Source organism: Anabrus simplex, chromosome 1 (genome assembly GCF_040414725.1).
Source record: "Anabrus simplex isolate iqAnaSimp1 chromosome 1, ASM4041472v1, whole genome shotgun sequence".
In the NCBI taxonomy this organism is placed as follows: Eukaryota; Metazoa; Arthropoda; class Insecta; order Orthoptera; family Tettigoniidae; genus Anabrus; species Anabrus simplex.
In genome coordinates, this window is record NC_090265.1 from 1,137,808,823 (window position 1) to 1,137,828,474 (window position 19,652).

A 19,652-nucleotide genomic window follows, 5' to 3' on the forward strand; every position below is an offset into this window, starting at 1 on the left:
TAGTTTTAAGACTTCTTGCCCTTGCTGATGCCAACCCTCCATAGGATGTAAAATGCTGCTTCTAACCTTGAAAACAGACGCCATAGTAGCAACTCCTAACCTGGAGGACAATCACCCTCCCAAAAGGGCTTCTTCATCTGAAGCCGTTGACCCTTTCAGGGTGTCAGGTTATTTCCCACTGCCCACTACTCAGCATTGAATTGTTGGCTGTATGGCCTACTCCGTACCATAGCAGGGCAATATAATGAATCAATAAAATATACTAATTTTCCATTACAGGTCTATGTGAAATAAAAATATTGTATTTCAGTCCCTAACAATTTTTGGAAGGATTATTACTGTTATAAACTCACAGAAAGCAAGACTGAAGTGGTTTGCCCATGTAAAAAGAGTCATTATCAGCAGGACTGCAAGAAGGGAATACGAAAGTGAAGTTAAAAGAAGACCCAGAGAAAAATGGAGCGATGTAGTAAAGAAAGATGTTGAGGAGAGAGGACAAGATTGGGAGAAGTTTACGAGAGAGGAGTGGTTCATGAACAAAGATGGAGAGGTCTTGTATACCACATCTGGGTGGTTGGAGTTGAATTTATTATTTTAACCATAATGGTTTGATTTATTTGGGTCCGTATTGACTTCAAACTAATCCATCACTTCAAATTACTGTATTTCTCCAAATCCAAGATGACCCTGAATGCAAGATGACTCCCACTTTTTCCTTCAAAAAAATAAATAAATCAGGTTTAAAAGGTGCTTTGTGATATATATGAATGCCTTTTTTGTACAGTATGCATTTTTAGACTATCTTTGTCTTCACGCCAGCACCAAATGTTGGCTTTAGTTATGCCGTATTTTCTTGCATCTGCAAAATTACCCTTTATTTCTGCTAGTTTAATAACCATTAAATTAAAATTGGCATCATAATATCAAAGAGACCCATTCAGAATTTGCCAGCAGTACTTGTTCCACGTCTCTACAATACGACAATCCATCAGGAAAATATTCCTGCTTCCTTGTTGCGGGCCACTGAATGCATTTTTTGTACAGTATGCATTTTTAGACTATCTTTGTCTTAACTCCAACGCCGAACATTGACTTTAGTTATGCCGCATTTTCTTGCAGCTGTACAATTATTCTTCATTTCCGCGTGTCTAATAACCATTGACTTAAAATGGTATTGTAATATCAACGAGAACCCGTTGAAAATTTGCATTTTTAGACTATCTTTGTCTTCACGCCAGCGCCAAATGTTGGCTAAAGTTATGCCGTATTTTCTTGCATCTGCAAAATTACCCTTTATTTCTGCTAGTTTAATAACCATTAAATTAAAATTGGCATCATAATATCAAAGAGACCCATTCAGAATTTGCCAGCAGTACTTGTTCCACGTCTTTACAATACGACAATCCATCAGGAATATTCCTGTTGCCTGTAAAACAGTTAATTTTACCAAGTGCCAGGTGTAATAGACACCTTTCAACTCTGCCACTAAGTAGCCATGGCCTTTCTAAGAATTTGAAGGCTCGCATGTTTTGATGCCATTCTGTGGATTTGAGGAACATTTTGTAGAGGCTAATACAGGGACTTCTTTTTGTCTGTTCAGGAGATTGTCAGTCGCCTGTGCTACGAGTCTGTCTCCAGCAAGTAGAATGTCATTCATTTCATTCTCTCTTCACTATTTCCCAAGAACTAGCGACATTACACAGAGGCACTGTACAACCGGTTGCCATGGCTAGCGATGTAGCCTATAGGCTTAATAAAGATGCGGACATTGAAGATCAGGTTTTATGCGCATGTGGGTGGGGAAGGGAAGCAGCGTAGTTACAGTGGTAGCTGCCAGTGGTGTTTTTACTTTTACGTCGCGAATGCAAGATGACCCTTTTTCACATGAGATTCTGAGAAAAATTGTCATCTTGGATTGGAAGAAATACGGTAAATCATGTAGTTCCACCTTGTCAATATTTTTACAGTCTTTTTATTTTAATTATTATTATGCTGAGTTCCGTACATGTTTTCAGAACCTACTTGTTTTCTTCTTCAGTGGCTGTTTAATCTACCAATCATTTCTAGGACTTGCTAACATTACTACCTTTTCTTGCCTATTAAATAAATTACACAATTTGCATATTATTTGAATAAATATTGGTGCAAAAATCATTGCAACATTTTATTTTTTCTTGCAGATATGCAAGTGGATCACAAACCGCTATTTGTTGCATGGAAGCTATGCAGGCATAGTGTGTATTCACACACGAGCAATTGCTGGTAGTAGCACAGAGAGCGCATTTCTGCCCTGGGGAATGGTTATTTTGGTGTACTGTATTTACCTATGTAATTTTCACACTTTTTTGACCAAGTATTTTGTTCTAAAGTCAAGCTGTATAAATTACGCTGACTTTTTCTCGAAGGGATTAAGTTCTACTGAAATTTCGAATAAAATTAATGCAATCACCAAGATAGCTGTGAAAATACCATTTTGTATAAACAATGAACATTTATTTACAGATTAGACAAACATGAATAAACTCATTTTTGGGTCCCGGGTTCGATTCCCGGCAGGCTCGGGAATTTTAACCATCATTGGTTAATTTCACTGGCACTGGGGCTGGGTGTATGTGTCGTCTTCATCATTTCATCCTCATCACGACGCGCAGGTCACCTGTGGGTGTCAAATCGAAAGACCTGCACCTGGCGAGCCGAACATGTCCTCGGACACTCCCGGCACTAAAAAAAGCCATACGCCATTTCATTATCACATCACGTGCTGTTTGTACATATTTACAGTAGGCTGTCAGTTTTCCATCACTCCAGTATTATACCATGTACAAAAGGAAATATCAACAAGCAAGTTCTCAAATTTAAATGACTTTAGTTTACTGGCAGGTCTACAGCTTTTTAACACTTGCTTCATGTAGGTGACCAGGCGTTAAAATTAACGTGGTTTGCTTTGCACTGTGGTATGCTGCTACTGAATGGCATACAAATCTGTAGTGATAAAGTAGATAATACGGTAGTACATGCGTTAACGTTAATGTTGTGAACACTGTAACAAAATGCAAGTCATATGCCGGTAATAAAACGCGTGCTGATCAAACTTACTGGTACACGTCGACATTTCATCGTTGCTCTCAGCCGATGAGGAGTCGTCATCTTCGAGACCATCCAGAGATTTGGATATTCCCATTTTTCTGAAGCTCTTTGTAACCATTTCACACGAATTAAATTCCAACTTCCTATTATCCACTGGCACATTCATTCTAAATAAGGACGCCGATTCTTGCCACCTGGAGTGGATAAGTGCTTGCCCGTTGCCATCCATTCCGTATAAATACGCCGGATATGATCCTTAAAAGGTTTGTTAATTGACGCATCTAGAGTATGTGAACAAATGTCAGTCCACCCAGAATTACAGCTATGTCTGTTGTACCTTCTTGCCTGAGATGTCTCATGAAACTGTCAACTACTAATGTAGATGATAGGCGAAGTAGAGCACCAGGGCAGCTTTTCCAGACTGTTTTTACCCAGTTTTTCATTAGATTGGTCCATACAGCCCTTTTCTTACTCGTGTACATGTATCCCATGTGGAAAATGACATTTTGGCATTGTCTTTCTCTTGAAGATAACATACGGTGGAAGTTTTCTTCAGTCTGCGGTAATTGCAAGCATGATGATGCATCTTTTTTTTCTGCACCTGATGTCTTTATTAATACACTTGAAGTTCCTTTCTCTTGCAATGTTGTATTCTTTGGGATTTCGAGCTTGAGAGCCATGCCGAGAAATGAGCATCAAACACGAACATACTATGGGTTTCAGCCAGTGCCGCCTTAGCGTGCTTGCTATGGGCTGGGACTATAAGCAGGTAGTTCCTTGTTCAAGTCCATTCCTTGGAGAATTTTGTTTCTTCTATTGGAACTCACAGAGATAAGTTTCTTAAGGTTCAACCTTTTCAGTACAAATTATGAATTGTATAAGATATTATTTACAATATTTATTTAATAATGGTACCAGTTTCGACATTTAAATGTCATCATCAACCATAAAATACATTAATCACACAATTGAGAAAGTACATAATTAAAATCAACGTTGTGACACATTAATACATACATGGTTTTTTAAAAAAATAAAAGATTAATTAAAAGTTTTGACATGTTATCATCAAGACTTCAAAAGTCTTTTGAAACGCTTATTTACACTGTATGCTGAATAAAATAGTAAAAACTTATAACCATCACTTGATACACTGTTTTTGATGATCTGTTTATGTGCTAATACTCAAATTATCACATGTCATATTTACGGTTTCATTTGAATCTTGGCGATAATTTGTCCGTCCGTTAAGATATTTGTTACTCAAATTTTGCCAAGGTGAAAACGTAATTTTAGTCGATAACACCTTATTCATGTAAAGAACTTGTAGAAATATGCGTTAGTATATCTCATTACACACGTCTCGAAAGGCTTGTTGTGTTCGTTAAAATTCTACAATGATGTATTAATAACATTATAAAGAAAGAAATGGTTAATGTTAATTGGTTGTCCTTTCGTCGTCTCTTCTGATGTAGTACAGGTGAACTAAAATTTCCCAGTTCAATCAGAAGGATTTGAATCAGCCTGAAGCGAAATCAAAACAAAGGAATTAAAAGTATTGAAATGTAATGGGCCTGTGAAGCTAAAATGTGTGTAATATACGGTATATGTGGCTTACCTTGGACAGCGTGTTGAGAAGCTACAGTTTGTGAGAAGATACGGACTAATACTGATGGGTGGAGTGTAGTGAGGTAGGTTATATCTTGTGGGGGGAGGGGGAGGAAAAGATAGGAGGAAGGGTTTAGGGCGGGTCCTGTGAACGGTGTGGTAGGGCTTTGTAAAGTGATAGGGTACTATGTATCACGCTAAATCAAAGAGAATGTTAGTTTTTTCTGAGATTTTGTTCAGGTTCAAATTGAAGTTAAAGAACTGATCCAAGTGAATGAAGCATTCCTCTGTGACGTCGAGAACAGGGCCTTTGTTTACATTCATAAGAACCTCTAAATCCTATTTTCTGCTACTGAAGTTATGCTTTAAATCTTGACTGTGTTGTCCGACTGCCGAGTTATAAGCCACGTGCAGATTTAGCAACATCGCCTTGTACAGCCCATTTGAATTTGCCCGCGAAGCGTTCTGACTGGCTAACTTCAGTAGCTGATAAAATTACAACGGCGCGAGATATCTAATTATTTTTTCCAGTTATTTGTCAGTATGATCAGCCCTCTAACGCTCATATACCTGGTTCACATTGTTTCCAACTACCCTGTATAAGTAGACATAATAGACCAGCAGCTCACTCCAGCACACTAAGATAGCAAAACAACCTTTAAGCTATGGATTAAAGGTGATATTCAACAGGAAGAGCTGCAGTTATAAATTTTGCAGTGACACAAATTAATTTAAATCACAAGTAGATGTGTTTAGTTCAAGACTAGTTTCATAAAACTTTTTAAAGGTATGGTTAACTTGACAAATTTATGTTATTCAGATTGAAATTTTAATTAATGTTCTATTTGAATTGACATACAATAATATTGTTCTTAGGAACAGGTGGTAAATATTTGTTCAAATGGTATGCAGACCCACGCCCAGGCTTACACAGCCTGATGATAGGCCAAGCCTTGCAATAGTGCAACAACCCTGGAGAAGACAACAAACTCGAATAGGAACAATCGCCGTACTAAGTTTGTCTGGGAAATGTGAAGCGTTAGTGGACATCATAGAGAGAAGGAAAATATCAATCCTAGGACTGAGTGAAACTAGATGGAAAGGTGAAGGGAAGAAAGAGTTGAGGAAAAACTATACCCTCTACTGGGATGGTAACAACAGAGAGATGAGAAATGGAGTAGGATTGATATATTCTAAAGAGTTAGATGGTATTGCAGAGATCCAGTACATCAATGAGAGGATTATAAAGGAAACAGTTCACCTTAGGAAAAAGAAGCTGACACTGGTGCAAGTGTATGCCCCCTCAGATGGGTTCCAGTCAAGACGAAAAGAACAAGTTTCTCGAAGACCTAGAAGATACCATCAGTGAAGAGAGGGCAATCATCATCGGGGACCTCAACGCACAGCTCAGAATAGACAGGAATGGCTACGAGAAGATGATGGGACCACATGTCTATGGGTGAAGAAATTCAGAAGTAGAACATCTCTTAGACTTCTGCATAAGAAACTGTTTGGTAGTAAAAAACAGTTGGTTCAACATAAGTCAGTCACATTATTACCCGTTACAGCTGGGATGGAAAGAGCAAGACGCTCATTGACTATGTCATTACAGATAAAGAAAGAAGTAGACTTGTGACTGATGTCAAGGTGATTCCAAGTGAAAACCTCGATAGTGACCCCCGGTTATTAGTAGCAGATCTGAAAGACATTAATGTACCAAAGATAACAACCAGGAAATTACCTAAGATTAAGGTGTGGGAACTATAACAGATTAGAAGAAGGGCCAACTATCAGGACCATATAAGAGGACAACTGCCTACAGAAGAAGTGGAGAGTGGTGAGGTAGAGTGGACAAAATTTTAAAACACCTTGATAAAAGAAGCAATAGAGGTTTGTGGGAAGACAAGTGCAAGAATAAGGGAAAAACAGACACCCTGGTGGAATGAAAGAGTAACATTTTCAATAAAGGAAAGGAACATGGCACAAAGATAATGAGATAGAGAGAAATCCAAGCCAGAACAGGTAAAGGACGAGGGGAAGATCAGAGACCTCGATCATGTTTACTGGGACAAGAAATTGAGAGTTAAAATATTAGTAGAAGAGGAGAAATTTACTCAAAAACTGAAGGAAGACAGCAGAGGCAATATGAAACTATTGTTCAGAGTGATCAAAAACAAAAGGAATGCAGTTGAAACCATCAAAGCAATTGAGGATCCTAATGGAAACCTGGCCAGGAAAGAAGAGGACATCAGAGAGGTTCTGAGGAATCATTTTGATCGCCTATTGAACAGGACAGAAGCAGATCAGAGAACAAAAGAACCAGTAGTTGAAATCTTCATAGGGGAACCTCCCGTTACATGGGCAGAAATAAAAGGAGCCCTTAAGAAGATGCCGCAGGGGAAATCCACAGGAATTGATGAAGTCAGCACGGACATGATTAAAGCAGCAGGAGTCCAGGGTTTACAGTGGCTACACAGAGTGCTCAATGCAGTTTGGAAAAATGGCAGGATACCTACTGATTGGAGCAAGGGTGTCATTATCCCCCTGTTTAAGAATGGAAATCGCTGAAAATGCTCCAACTACTGGAGAATAACACTCCTTTCTCATGGGCTGAAGATTCTCAAGAAAATCTTGGAGAGCAGATTGAGAGTCATCTTAGAGCCACAGTTTGAAGAGGAACAGTATGGCTTCAGGCCTAACAGGTCCACGACAGACCTAATCTTCAGTGCCTGTATGTTAATAGAAAAGTATTGGGAAAACGACAAAGATCTGTTTATGGTTTTCCTTGACATTGACAAGACATATGACAGCATTGCAAGAGAGAAGATATGGGAATGCCTGAGAGAAAGGAATGTGTCAGGGGGACTGGTGAGGAAAGTGCAGATGCTGTACGAGAACTGTACCAGTTGTGTGCCATTGGGTGACGGATATCCATCCTGGTTCAAGACCCCAAAGTGCAGTCCAGCAAGGCAGTGCATTATCCCCGTTATTGTTTACCACCATTATGAATGACATAATGAAGAATATAAAGAAAACCTCTGGTGAACTAAATGCAGTGGCCTTCACTGATGATACGATATGAGGAGAAACTGAGGAAGAAGTACAGTCGAGACTCAATGAATGGAAGGTTAAGTTCCAGGAGTTCAATCTCAAAATAAGCAAACTCAAAACAGTAGTGATGGCAATAAACAGAGAGGGACGACCAGCAAACATCATGCTAGGAAACCATTCACTAGAAAGTGTGGAAAGCTTTACATACCTCAGCAGTGTAATATGTCGAGATACACTGGCCACAAAGAAGGTGGCAAATAGAGTACAGAAGAGCTCCCACTTTTACCAGCAAGTACGAACACTCCTCTGGGATCCCAAAATACCAACAAAATCAAAGCTGGTGTTGATCAATCAGTACTTCATACCAATCTTAACCTATGGTATTGAAACCTGCACCCTCACTAAGAAAGACTCATGAAGGTTGCAGACATCCGAGATGGAAGTTCCTTAGGTCCACAATTCAAAAAACTATACTGGACAAGTTAAGGAATGATGTGGTTAGGAAGAAAGCTGGGATTGAGACATCATTGTTAGATCGGGTGAGCATGTCCAGACTGAGGTGGTTTGGGCATGTAATGAGGATGGAGCCAACAAAGACAGCATGTGTTACCTTGGAGAGACATGTGGCAGGGAAACAGATGGTGGGAAGGCCAAGAACACACTGGTTGGACATTGTAAAGATGGGCATTGCAGATCGGGGAAGGACACTGGAGGACGTCATTAACAATAGAACGTATTTCAATAAGACAGAATGGAAGCAGCTCACCAACAGTACCCGGGAAACTGGAACTGTAAAATGTAAAATGATGATAATGTATGCCTATTGTAATGTATTTATTAGGCAAGAAAAGGTAGTGATGTTAGCAAGTCCTCGAAGTGATTGGTAGATTAAACAGCCGCTGAAGAAGAGAATAATTAGGTTCTTGAAACATGTACGGAACTCAGCATAATAAAAAATACTGTAAAAGTAACGACAAGGTGGAACTAAATGGTTTACTTTGATTAGATTGTAGATTGACTAGCGTTGGTCTATGATGATGATTTCACAGAAAGATAAATATGAGTAGTGTATTATAAAATGGCATGCTCTGTAGAACAGTATGCTTCCTACAGTACCGACAGATTTTCCATTTGGCCATTATAGGAAAATTTTGTTTCATATGCTTTTCTGTCCAAAATAATTGACTTCAACATTTTTGCCTTGTATGTGTTAAATGATCTTGGGTTTGCAAACTTTCTTATGCTTCAGCTTGTATTCACCAGAGGTCAGGGGTAGAAGAAAATTGAAATAATTCAGTAGCCAGCCCCTTTTTATCAGGAGCCAGCACATTTTTCGCAAATATACATTATGAACACCACAGGTTAGACTAGGATCAAGCTACGTATTATTTTTGAAATGTGGCCTTAAGTCGTATAGTCTCAGTTCATATAAGAATGGAAATTTATATTTTAAAGAGATACTAACCCAAATAATCACCAGTCACCTCCAAGGTCAGCGTCTTTTAAAATTACACTACATGTGCCTGTTTGATTTCCCACCAGTAACATTCAACTTGCTTAACAATGCAAACCAACCTTCAAAATCAGTGTAGGGTCTGGTTTTTTTTTTTTTTTTTTTGCTGTATGATAAGATGCTATGAACAATGCATTCATATGCTGTAACATATTAGCATTCATTTTCTTGACGCACCTCACTAAAAGTGCACATTCGGGATTTTTCATGAAACTTTCAGCCTCCTGCCGGCCCCGCGGTGTAGTGGTAGCGTGCCTGCCTCTTACTCGGAGGTCCCGGGTTCAATTCCCGGCCAGGTTACGGATTTTGACCCGGATCTGAAGGCTGGTTCGAGGTCCACTCTCTCTACATGATTACAATTAAGGAGCTATCTGACGGTGAGATGGCGGCCCCGGTCAAGAAAGCCAAGGATAACGGCCAAGAGGATTCGTCGTGCTGACCGCACGACACCTCATAATCTGCAGGCCTCCGGGCTGAGCAGCGGTCGCTTGGTAGGCCAAGGCCCTTTGGGACTGTTACGCCATTTTTTTCAGCCTCCGGACACTTCGAGTGAGGATAGGATTTTATAGGATAGTATGTTTTAAACATTTCCAGTTTAAATGGTCCTGAAAATCCGGATACACCTTTAGAATGTTTGTCGGCAATACTACGAAAGTTACTGCATAATTTACATTTCGCAATTCCTTCTTCATAGCACAGCCACGTAGTCATTCAAGCTACGATTCTCTGCATTATGTATCATTCTCATACTTCTCTGAATCGGTAACATTCAGCTTGCTTAACAATGTAACCAAACCTTCAAAATCAGTGTAGGGTCTGTTATTTTTTGCAATATGATAAGATGCCATGAGCAATGCATTCATATGCTGTGACATATTAGCATTCATTTTCTTTACGCACTTCGCTGAAAGTGCTGAAATTTCCGTTTGCCTGAAAATTGAAATTTCGACGTATTTTTGATGTTTGACCTATCATTGTCTTGAACACCATAAATTTCACGCTGGTCATTGTCATCCTGAAATCTACAGTCGGCACTTCCATTAAGTGTTTCCTCATATTCACTCCCTTCTGTATCACTTTGCGTTACGTTTACGGGCCCTACTTACGAAGAAATCTGAAAGAGTACACTGTTTGTTACTCGCATCAGTCAATTTGTGCGGTTTTGTTCGTTTCAGTTTGCCAATTTTCTCCAGTATAGCACAGAAACGAGATATACGCCAGCGTTAAATGGCTTCCGAGTTGCGGGCTTCGATGTCTGACGCTACGTTGCCAATTTTCTATACACGCACAGGAATAAAAACAATCGTATTTATAAAGTGCAAACTGTTCAGTACCAAAATGCTGTAATTAAATTAAAAGAATAAATATTGTTCGGTGAAAATACAAGAATTGATAAACACGTCATTCCGTATGTTCTAAATGCAAAGAATGAATTCCACGGGAATTTACAGTATCTGCACTGCTTTGGCGGCAATAGTTGAGGAACGGCTAGTCACGGGAAGGATGGCGGTAAAAAAAATGTTTGTGGAATTATTTAACGTAGTAGTTCTCTGAATTTCTCCACAACTCTGGTCTGATCTTTGTACTCGGCTACCGATAGCTGATCATCTGTAATAGAACTCAATGTGTTACGATATGTTCACATGAAAGGATACTTGTTTGACGGGTTACAACGATATCTCCCATGACCGCTAGGCAGCTCCCGCGCAGAACTGAAACGTCCAGTTCCAAGGTACGAAGAGCAATTACAGAATTCAAGACTCTGCCAAAAGCACAGAAAATGTTTATTGCCCATATTAGAATATATGAGCTACATAAAAAACCGTGAAACACCACACGACTTGTTACTTTGTAAAGTAATGGGAAAGTATATGTACGGGAACTCCGGATTTCAAAAAATAGATTTTCTAAACCGAATTTGAAAATTCAGGCGCCAGGTAAAAATTTTCAGGCGCCATGGCGACTGGGCACCCGGTATTTTTCGACCCCTGCCAGAGGTACTGCTGAAACACAAATTGTGATGCACTCATTGGATTTATATCTCATGGCACAGCTTTGTTTTATTTTTTAATGTTAATGTATGTGCAGAGCTGAGCGGCTCAGGCGGTTGAGGGGCTGGCCTTCTGGTACAACTTGGCAGATTTAATCACAGCTCAGTCTGGTGGTATTTGAAGGTGCTCAAATACATCAGACCTGTGTCTGTAGATTTACTGGCATGTAAATGAACTTCCGCAACCAGTAACTTTCTTTTGTACATTGGTAAATATTTCCAAAACGAACCGGCCTCATCTGATCAGAAAGGAGAGTGATATTCTAAAAGCTTCTAAACATGATTCATTTGTGCCAATTTTCTCCCTTTATGTAACTATTTTTTCCTTATTCTACAATGATTTTCAAACCTGGTGAGAAAACATGACAGTATTTGAGATTCTCATTCCATCCTTCAGTTCCTTGGCTTAATTAACCATAACAGACCTGAAGACTACGATTCCCTCAGTGTTGTGAAAATGCACTGCCAATAATGTTTTATTGAGGGATTGTCACGTAGATTTAATTTACTTCTTCAGAATTCTCGGTTTTATTGCCTCTGTGGAATTCGTAGATGAGCCAATAAATTTACAATATCATAAAGTGTTGTGTGCCCAGTGTTGAGGCATAATGAGTTTATTATGAATGTATTGATATAAACATTGTCACTACTACTCATTCAGACTATTGACCCATTAAAAATGAATGAATGAATGAATGAAAGAATGCTCTTCTCTCCCAGTCATGGATAACCACCAACTGGGGAGAGTGTATTTGTTTATTGTAATCTAAATTACAGTTGTTACATGTAGTTAGTTTTGATCATACTACAAAATAACAAAGATATTCCATTTCCTATTACAATAATGTTTGAAATACAGTGAAACCTTGTTAGTGCATTCCTCATCAACACATTTTCCTGCTTAGCACATCATAAATTTGAAATCATTGTATTGAGTCTATGTAAAAATACTTCACTTATCAGGTCACGAATTTTTCGCTATTACCGCTTAGTAAAATCACATTTTTTGTAGTCCTGAATTTTCTTTTTTCATCCCCTGTGAAAGAAACGTGATTTCCAACTCTGGCAAGAGCGGTCGCAACAGTTGCATGATGACGGGAAAAGGCTTTGAATTCATAAACTTCACAGGATAAGTTGCATCTTCGGGAAACTTGCCAGTTAGCAGCGAGATTGCTGAATAACACAGTGAGCTTGTTTGTGCTTGTATTTCACATTCCATTCAGAAGTTAAAAATTTATTTTATGTTGGGTGGTACAGTGAAGTGTAGCAAATATTTGTCGCATGATAGCCTATAATGCATATTTGTCTTACGATAGTCTTATGATATGGGAAATGTAGTGAAATTCCTTACTGATGAAGACAAAATTAAAATTTGTCAGAAAGTGGACTGGCATCAGCATCTTTAAGCGTGCTGAGGTCACGAATGTTGAAACTCGCACCTTTGAGTTTCGACTTGATTACTCGAGTTGGTCGAATCGTTGGATTCAAAATGGCGGCTAAAGTCATTCCTTGCAGTAGCACATGGTCGAATGAGTAACCTTCAATTCATTGTCTCAATTCAATTCAATTCATGCCCTCGTGTCAGAAAAAAATTGTGTCTTAGTATTTTCATATATTCAGTAGTACATTTTCTCGCTTAACACATTTTTCCTTGTCCTCTGCTGAAACGTCTTGACGAGGTTTTATTGTATATGTTACATACCCTACAACCTTATTTACAGTATATTTATCTGTTATTGTTTTTACTATCTTTTACTATCTTTACTATCACTGGTTGTCATTCCCTTTCTGAATCCCGATTGGAGTCTCAACAGGATCGAGTACTCCTCTACCTAATTCATTAGTCTTTTCACCAATATCCCTGTATATATCTTGCTTAAGGAATCTAACATCATTATCCCTCTATAGTTACTTGGATTGGATCTTTCCCCACGTTTCTTATGTTCATGACAGATGATTCCTTCTTGCAATGTTTTTGGGAATCTTGCTCCCTCAAAAATATTTTTTAATATTTTGTCTGCACGAGCTAGGATAAAGCTGTTATTGCTTACTTCCTTCCAGAATTCATTGTTGATACCTGAAATTGCTCTTGATTTCCACTTCCATCTTTTCTCTAATAATTCTTTTACTTCATCAGCTGAAATTTTCTTATTTAAATTAGGCCTAGTAGTGCACTCCAATCCCCTCTACATCCTGTTTCCAACAATCCTCACAACTTAACAGTTCCTTTTTTTAAGTCTTTGATCCTTTTTCCATGACTTAAGGGCCCCATACACGCGCAGATTTCTGGAATACTTACCTGCACAGACTTGCCTCCGGGAGGTAAGTCAGAAGTACGCAGTTGCCCACACACACTCAGACTAAATGATTATTTACAGAGGAAGTTTAATACAATTAAAAATAGGAGAGGATTTCCACCAATCAATACTTATTTATTGTATATATTAAACTACAGGACCGGTTTCGACCTCATATTCAAGGTCGTCTTCAGCTGAACCATATATACATATTAATATAATGAAGCTTTGATTAAGATTGTGGTGTTGAAGGAATGTCATATGATGATGATGTACATTTAGTTACATACAAATGGGGCACGTCTTAGCGTGAGCTGGCGTATATGTCATTCTGTGCAATATTGCAACTGTATGTCTAAAATGTTGAAGGTCTTAAAACTAGTGTATAAAACACGTCTTTTCCTAAACTAACTTATATATATGTACAAGATAAAAACAATACATAAAAACACTTCATGTACATGAACATTCGTTCTTGCTTGGTGGTCAATACATCGACTAACTTCCGTATTTAAGTCTTATTCACAGTTGTACACTTCAGCTGCTATTCTTAGAGTTTGTAAAATTGCATGGATAAAAGTTTTGTCTTCCTGTGCGTATGTGAGATAAAACACTTTCAATTTAAAAAGGGTGCCCCTCACAGCAGCTAGCATAAGCCCAAGAAGAACACGAAGTAGTACATTACAAGCTCGCATGTCAAACACAACTCAGCTACACCAACAACAGTAAGTACATATTCTAATTCACACACATAACCCTTAGACATTCCTCCGCACAATATCACTTATAACTCAATCTTATCTTCCCACAGATTAACATAACATCATTGCACAGCTACAAATGGGAAAGGAGCCACTACTTTGAAACCAATGTCACCCAAACTTACGGACGCCAATAAGAAAACATGAATTGGTTCTTATAAAAGGGCAACACACACAGCAGAGCTGAACATATTTTACTTCAATTTCATCCATACATTTGGCACCCCTTTTTAAATTGAAAGTGTTTTATCTCACATACGCACAGGAAGACAAAACTTTTATCCATGCAATTTTACAAACTCTAAGAATAGCAGCTGAAGTGTACAACTGTGAATAAGACTTAAATACGGAAGTTAGTCGATGTATTGACCACCAAGCAAGAACGAATGTTCATGTACATGAAGTGTTTTTATGTATTGTTTTTATCTTGTACATATATATAAGTTAGTTTAGGAAAAGACGTGTTTTATACACTAGTTTTAAGACCTTCAACATTTTAGACATACAGTTGCAATATTGCACAGAATGACATATACGCCAGCTCACGCTAAGACGTGCCCCATTTGTATGTAACTAAATGTACATCATCATAATATGACATTCCTTCAACACCACAATCTTAATCAAAGCTTCATTATATTAATATGTATATATGGTTCAGCTGAAGATGACCTTGAATATGAGGTCGAAACCGGTCCTGTAGTTTAATATATACAATAAATAAGTATTGATTGGTGGAAATCCTCTCCTATTTTTAATTGTGCATTTGTCAATACGGAAATGAAGATTATAGATTACGAAGTTTAATACGACGCGCTCAGCGGCTTTCTGTTTAAGATTATGCGCTTCGGATGGTTGGAAAATGTATGTATGTTGGGTATCCAGCCCGAAGGCTGGTTTGATCCTCTGCAGCTCCGCCAACAGCTGTCATAAATAGCCTAGGCGTCACTGAAGAGGCGTACTAGGGAAATGAGGAGTGAGGTAGTTTCCCATTGCTTTCCTCACCAAGCCAGCCGTTGCTATTACATATCAGTCTGCCAAGCCCACTGAAACACCTGCACCAACCGACCCTATGAGCAATATTTTCACACCATTCATAGCAGGGACTGGCTGCATAAGGAATGGTATTACTAGCATCACTCATACCTCAGTCACTTTCATATTGTCAAAGCCAAGGATGAGACTGAGACAGGTCAATGAAAGTAACAAATTTGATATAGCCCATACCAGAAGACATAGTGCACTGTAAACACTACATCTCGCCAGCAAGTGCATGGAAAATGTATATAGATTGAAATTAATTAGATAGTCGGTATAGAAGATAAGTTGTTACTTGGACATAATGTAGTGCTCTGCACGAAAAAGACGCACAAAAAAAGACTGCAGTTCCATATCTGTAGGTTACCACGTTTACATTTTCTGCCACAAGACAGAGATAGCACTTTCGTCGCAAAGTCTCCCGCTGAATTCAAGCAGCGCCAGAATGTCAGAGACTTGCCTGTAGACTTTTTGTCGGCAGACTTATCGGCCATACACACGGAGACATGTCTGAAGAGACTGGTTTGCGCTGACTTACCTCCGACTAAGTCTGCGCATGTATGGGGCTCTTTATATTTATCTGGGTTATATCTTTCCTATCTCTACAGATTTGATTTATTCTTAGCATCTCTATTTAAGTTATCAATTTGTTTCTTTTGCCACAAGTCTTTTGTTATTACCAATAATTCTTTTTTACCCTTTTCTTTTAATACAGAGTGCAGTGCTTGATTCATACCCTCCTACTATTCCAAATGTATTTAGTGCTTTCATTAATTCAGTTTTTTATTCTTCATTGTACCCCCCGCTCTCTCTCTCTCTCTTTTATTTTTTTTTAATTTTTTTTTTATTATTAACCCCTATACATGGATCTTATATCCTGCTATCAATACTAGTCTTTTCCTTTTTCTTTACTGCCTAATCTACTTTGTTATTTTCGGTCACGAGCTTTATTCCTGTCTTAATAATTTCTATAGGTCTCCCTTCAAAATATACCTTGAATTCTGTGGTAAGGTCTTTTCTCCATATAAACTTGGGCAGTAATCTCTCTCTAAAATTCATTTCAAAATACACCCTGTATTTTCCTCCTTACATATCACATTTATAATTATGGGTAAGTAATGAGATTCTCCCCATTCTTTAACATTTATCCACTTGATGAGTGGTAAGGCCTTCTTTGAACATAATAATAAGTCAATAGCACTGCCTCCCGTTTCTGTTATGAACGGTAAATTATCCCTTTCATCTCCTGGTCACCACTCATTCAAAATAGTTCTTCTGTGCCACATAGTTCTAATAAGTTTTTTGCCATTATTATGACCTTGATCTTGACTATTATGACCTTGATCTTATTTCCTCTGCCTTTTTACAATATACTGCTTTTTGGTCTGCAATCCTCGCATTGAAGTCCCTCATTATCACAATACCTCTGTCCTAATGTACATTCTTTATTCTGTTTATTTCTAATGCTGAGTGAAAAAATTTTTGTTTGCAAATGTCGAGCCCTCGGGAGGGTTGTAAATAAAACCGAAGCATGGGTTAACATCCCCCTTCTGTTTCATCCTTGTTTTTACCCAAAGTATCTCTTTCTATACTTTCGATTTTCTCTTTATTTCTCCCATTATTAAGATTACTCATCGTCAGCTGTAACTCGATCCGACTATATATAACTTCTTCCTGCATACATTGACCAGTTCAACTCAGTTTATGGATGTGTTTGCGATGATTAACAGACCAATCCTGGCATAAAACATATGACCACACAAATCCCACTGAATGGATGGAAGAAGGCAGGGTTGTAATTGATGGAGTTTTCTTGCTTGTCGCTTGGCCTCTTGATGGCTGCGGCGTTCTCTTTCAAACAAGTTGACAGCGCCATTGGGAATGGTCCACAGCACATTCTTCCCATATCTGTATATCTATACTATGTTCTTCATGATGTGTTTCAGCTGGTCCTTAAAATGCTTAAAGAGGCTCCATGAGGTCTACTGCCAGAGCAAAGTTCACCATAAAGAATTTGGCGGGGAAGCCTGGTATCACGCATGCGGTGAACATGGCCTAACCATCTCAGTTGATGAGTGATGATTGTTGCCTCAATGCTATTTAGCTGCACTTTGTCGAGAACTGCCGTGTTGGTCACATTGTACTCCCACTTAATATTAAAGATGAATCTCATTTTCTGTTGGTGGAAGCGCTCAAGTTTTTTGATACCACGGCGATAGAAAGTCCAAGTTTCACAGCCATACAGCAGCGTGGAAATGACAACAGCTTTGTACACCATGGGGTTGGTATGCAGTTTTTGGTCATTATTCATGAAGACTCAGTGCATTAACTGTCTGAATGCTGCATGAGCAACCCCAATTCTTTTATCAACGTCTTGTTCGCAGGTACACCATTTAGACAAGATGCTTCCAAGATATGAAAAGTGATCAATCAACCTGTTCCAGTGTTGTGTCTAAGATGGAGATACTGAACCCAGGAAGATTTACTCCTGGGGCAGGTTGTACAAGTACCTTTGTGTGTTTGTTTTTGTTTTTTGCATTAATGACAAGACAAAAGCGATCACATGCAGTTTTAAAGGATTTGACTGACTGTTGTAGTTCTGCAGGTGTTAGAGCAGGTGATGCGGTGTCATCGGCATACTGCAGTTCTGTCACTCGGGTAACCAGAGTATGTCTTTGTGAGCGAATTCTTGCCAGATTGAAAAGGCCTCCATCAAAACGAAATTTAATCTCCATGCCTAAGTTGTTAGCAGATGATTCATGCAGCATGGCAGCCATGTACAGTGCAAAGAGTGTAGGAGCAAGCACACAGCCTTGTTTCAATCCATGAGTGATTGGAAATGAATCTGATACTGAGTTATCATGAAGAACCTGTCTAGACATGCCGTCATGAAGAGCTTGAACCAATTCCACGTAACGTTCAGGACATCCAAAATGTCTCAATTCTTTCTACATAGCTGATCTTAGTACTGAATCAGAGGCTTTTTCCAGATCATAGAAAACTAAATACAGAGGCTGCTGTTGCTGTCTCCATTTTTCCTGGAGTTGTCTAGCACAGAAGATCATATCTGTTGTGCCTCTGGAGGTTCGGAAACCACATTGAGACTCAGGATCTGAGATAACTGGGAGCCGGTTTAAAAGAATTCTTGTGAGAATTTTACTTGCAGTTGACAAAAGCGATATACCGCGGTAGTTCCCACATACACTATGATCGCTTTTCTTGAAGATAGTGATGATGGTAGTATTCTTTAAGTCGTCTGGTACTTCTCGAGTTTCCCAAATCAAGAGGATGAGTGTGAAAAGTCTAGTCTTCAAGGGTATACCTCCATTTTGTATCAGTTCCTTAGGAATGTTATAAAGCCCAGGAGCCTTTCTTGGTTTTAGTTGATTGAGTTCTTTGGTGAAGTCTCTGTATGTAGGTGGAACTGCCATCCATGGTTGTTGAAGCTGCTGAGGGACATTACGAAATAAAGTCCTCAGCGACATTGGAGACACGATTTAGAAGCGCAGAGAAATGTTCCTTCGGCAGTCTTCAATGACCCTGATGAAGTTCGAATTGGACCATATATCTCCTTTATGCCAGCATAGAAGTTTTGCAGGTCACAGGCATCAGATAGTCTTTGCAGGTCTTCAGCTTTTTGTTGCCACCATTGATTCTTGATATCCCTAATTTGTGCCTGACATTTTCCTTTAAATTCCAGGAAATGTGATTTCTTCACAGTGGAAGACGGATCTTGAAGATAGGATAGATAGGCTTCTCATTTGGCATTGATCAGGCATTATAATTTCTTCATTATTTTCATCAAACCACTCCTGCCTTTTTTTTCTCACAAAACCAATTGTTTCCTCAGCTGACTCAGTGATGACCTTCTGAAGTGTGGCCCATTCCTGATTTGTACTATCACTACTGAGTGGATGATTAGCCAGTTTGTTTGAGATTGCATTTCTGTAATCTGTAGCAATGGATTAAATTTGAAGTTTAGAAGTATCGAATTTCTTTCTGGGCGGGTTGTGGATGGATCTTTTTGGTTTGCAATAGATTGAGATTCTCAACCGGGAAAAAAGGAGCTTATGACCGAGCTCGATAGCTGCAGTCACTTAAGTGTGGCCAGTATCCAGTATTTGGGAGATAGCGGGTTCGAACCCCACTGTTGGCAGCCCTGCAGATGGTTTTCCGTAGTTTCCTATTTTCACACCAGGCAAATGCTGGGGCTGTACCTTAATTAAGGCCACGGCCGCTTCCTTCCC

At 38.9% G+C, this 19,652-nt stretch overlaps 1 protein-coding gene across 1 annotated transcript in view; it reads left to right on the forward strand.

The window, feature by feature from the left end:
- Window positions 1–19,652, forward strand: part of poe (E3 ubiquitin-protein ligase-like protein poe) — a 797,274-nt gene that overhangs the window by 708,138 nt on the left and 69,484 nt on the right. The gene's annotated exons all lie outside the window — the stretch shown is intronic.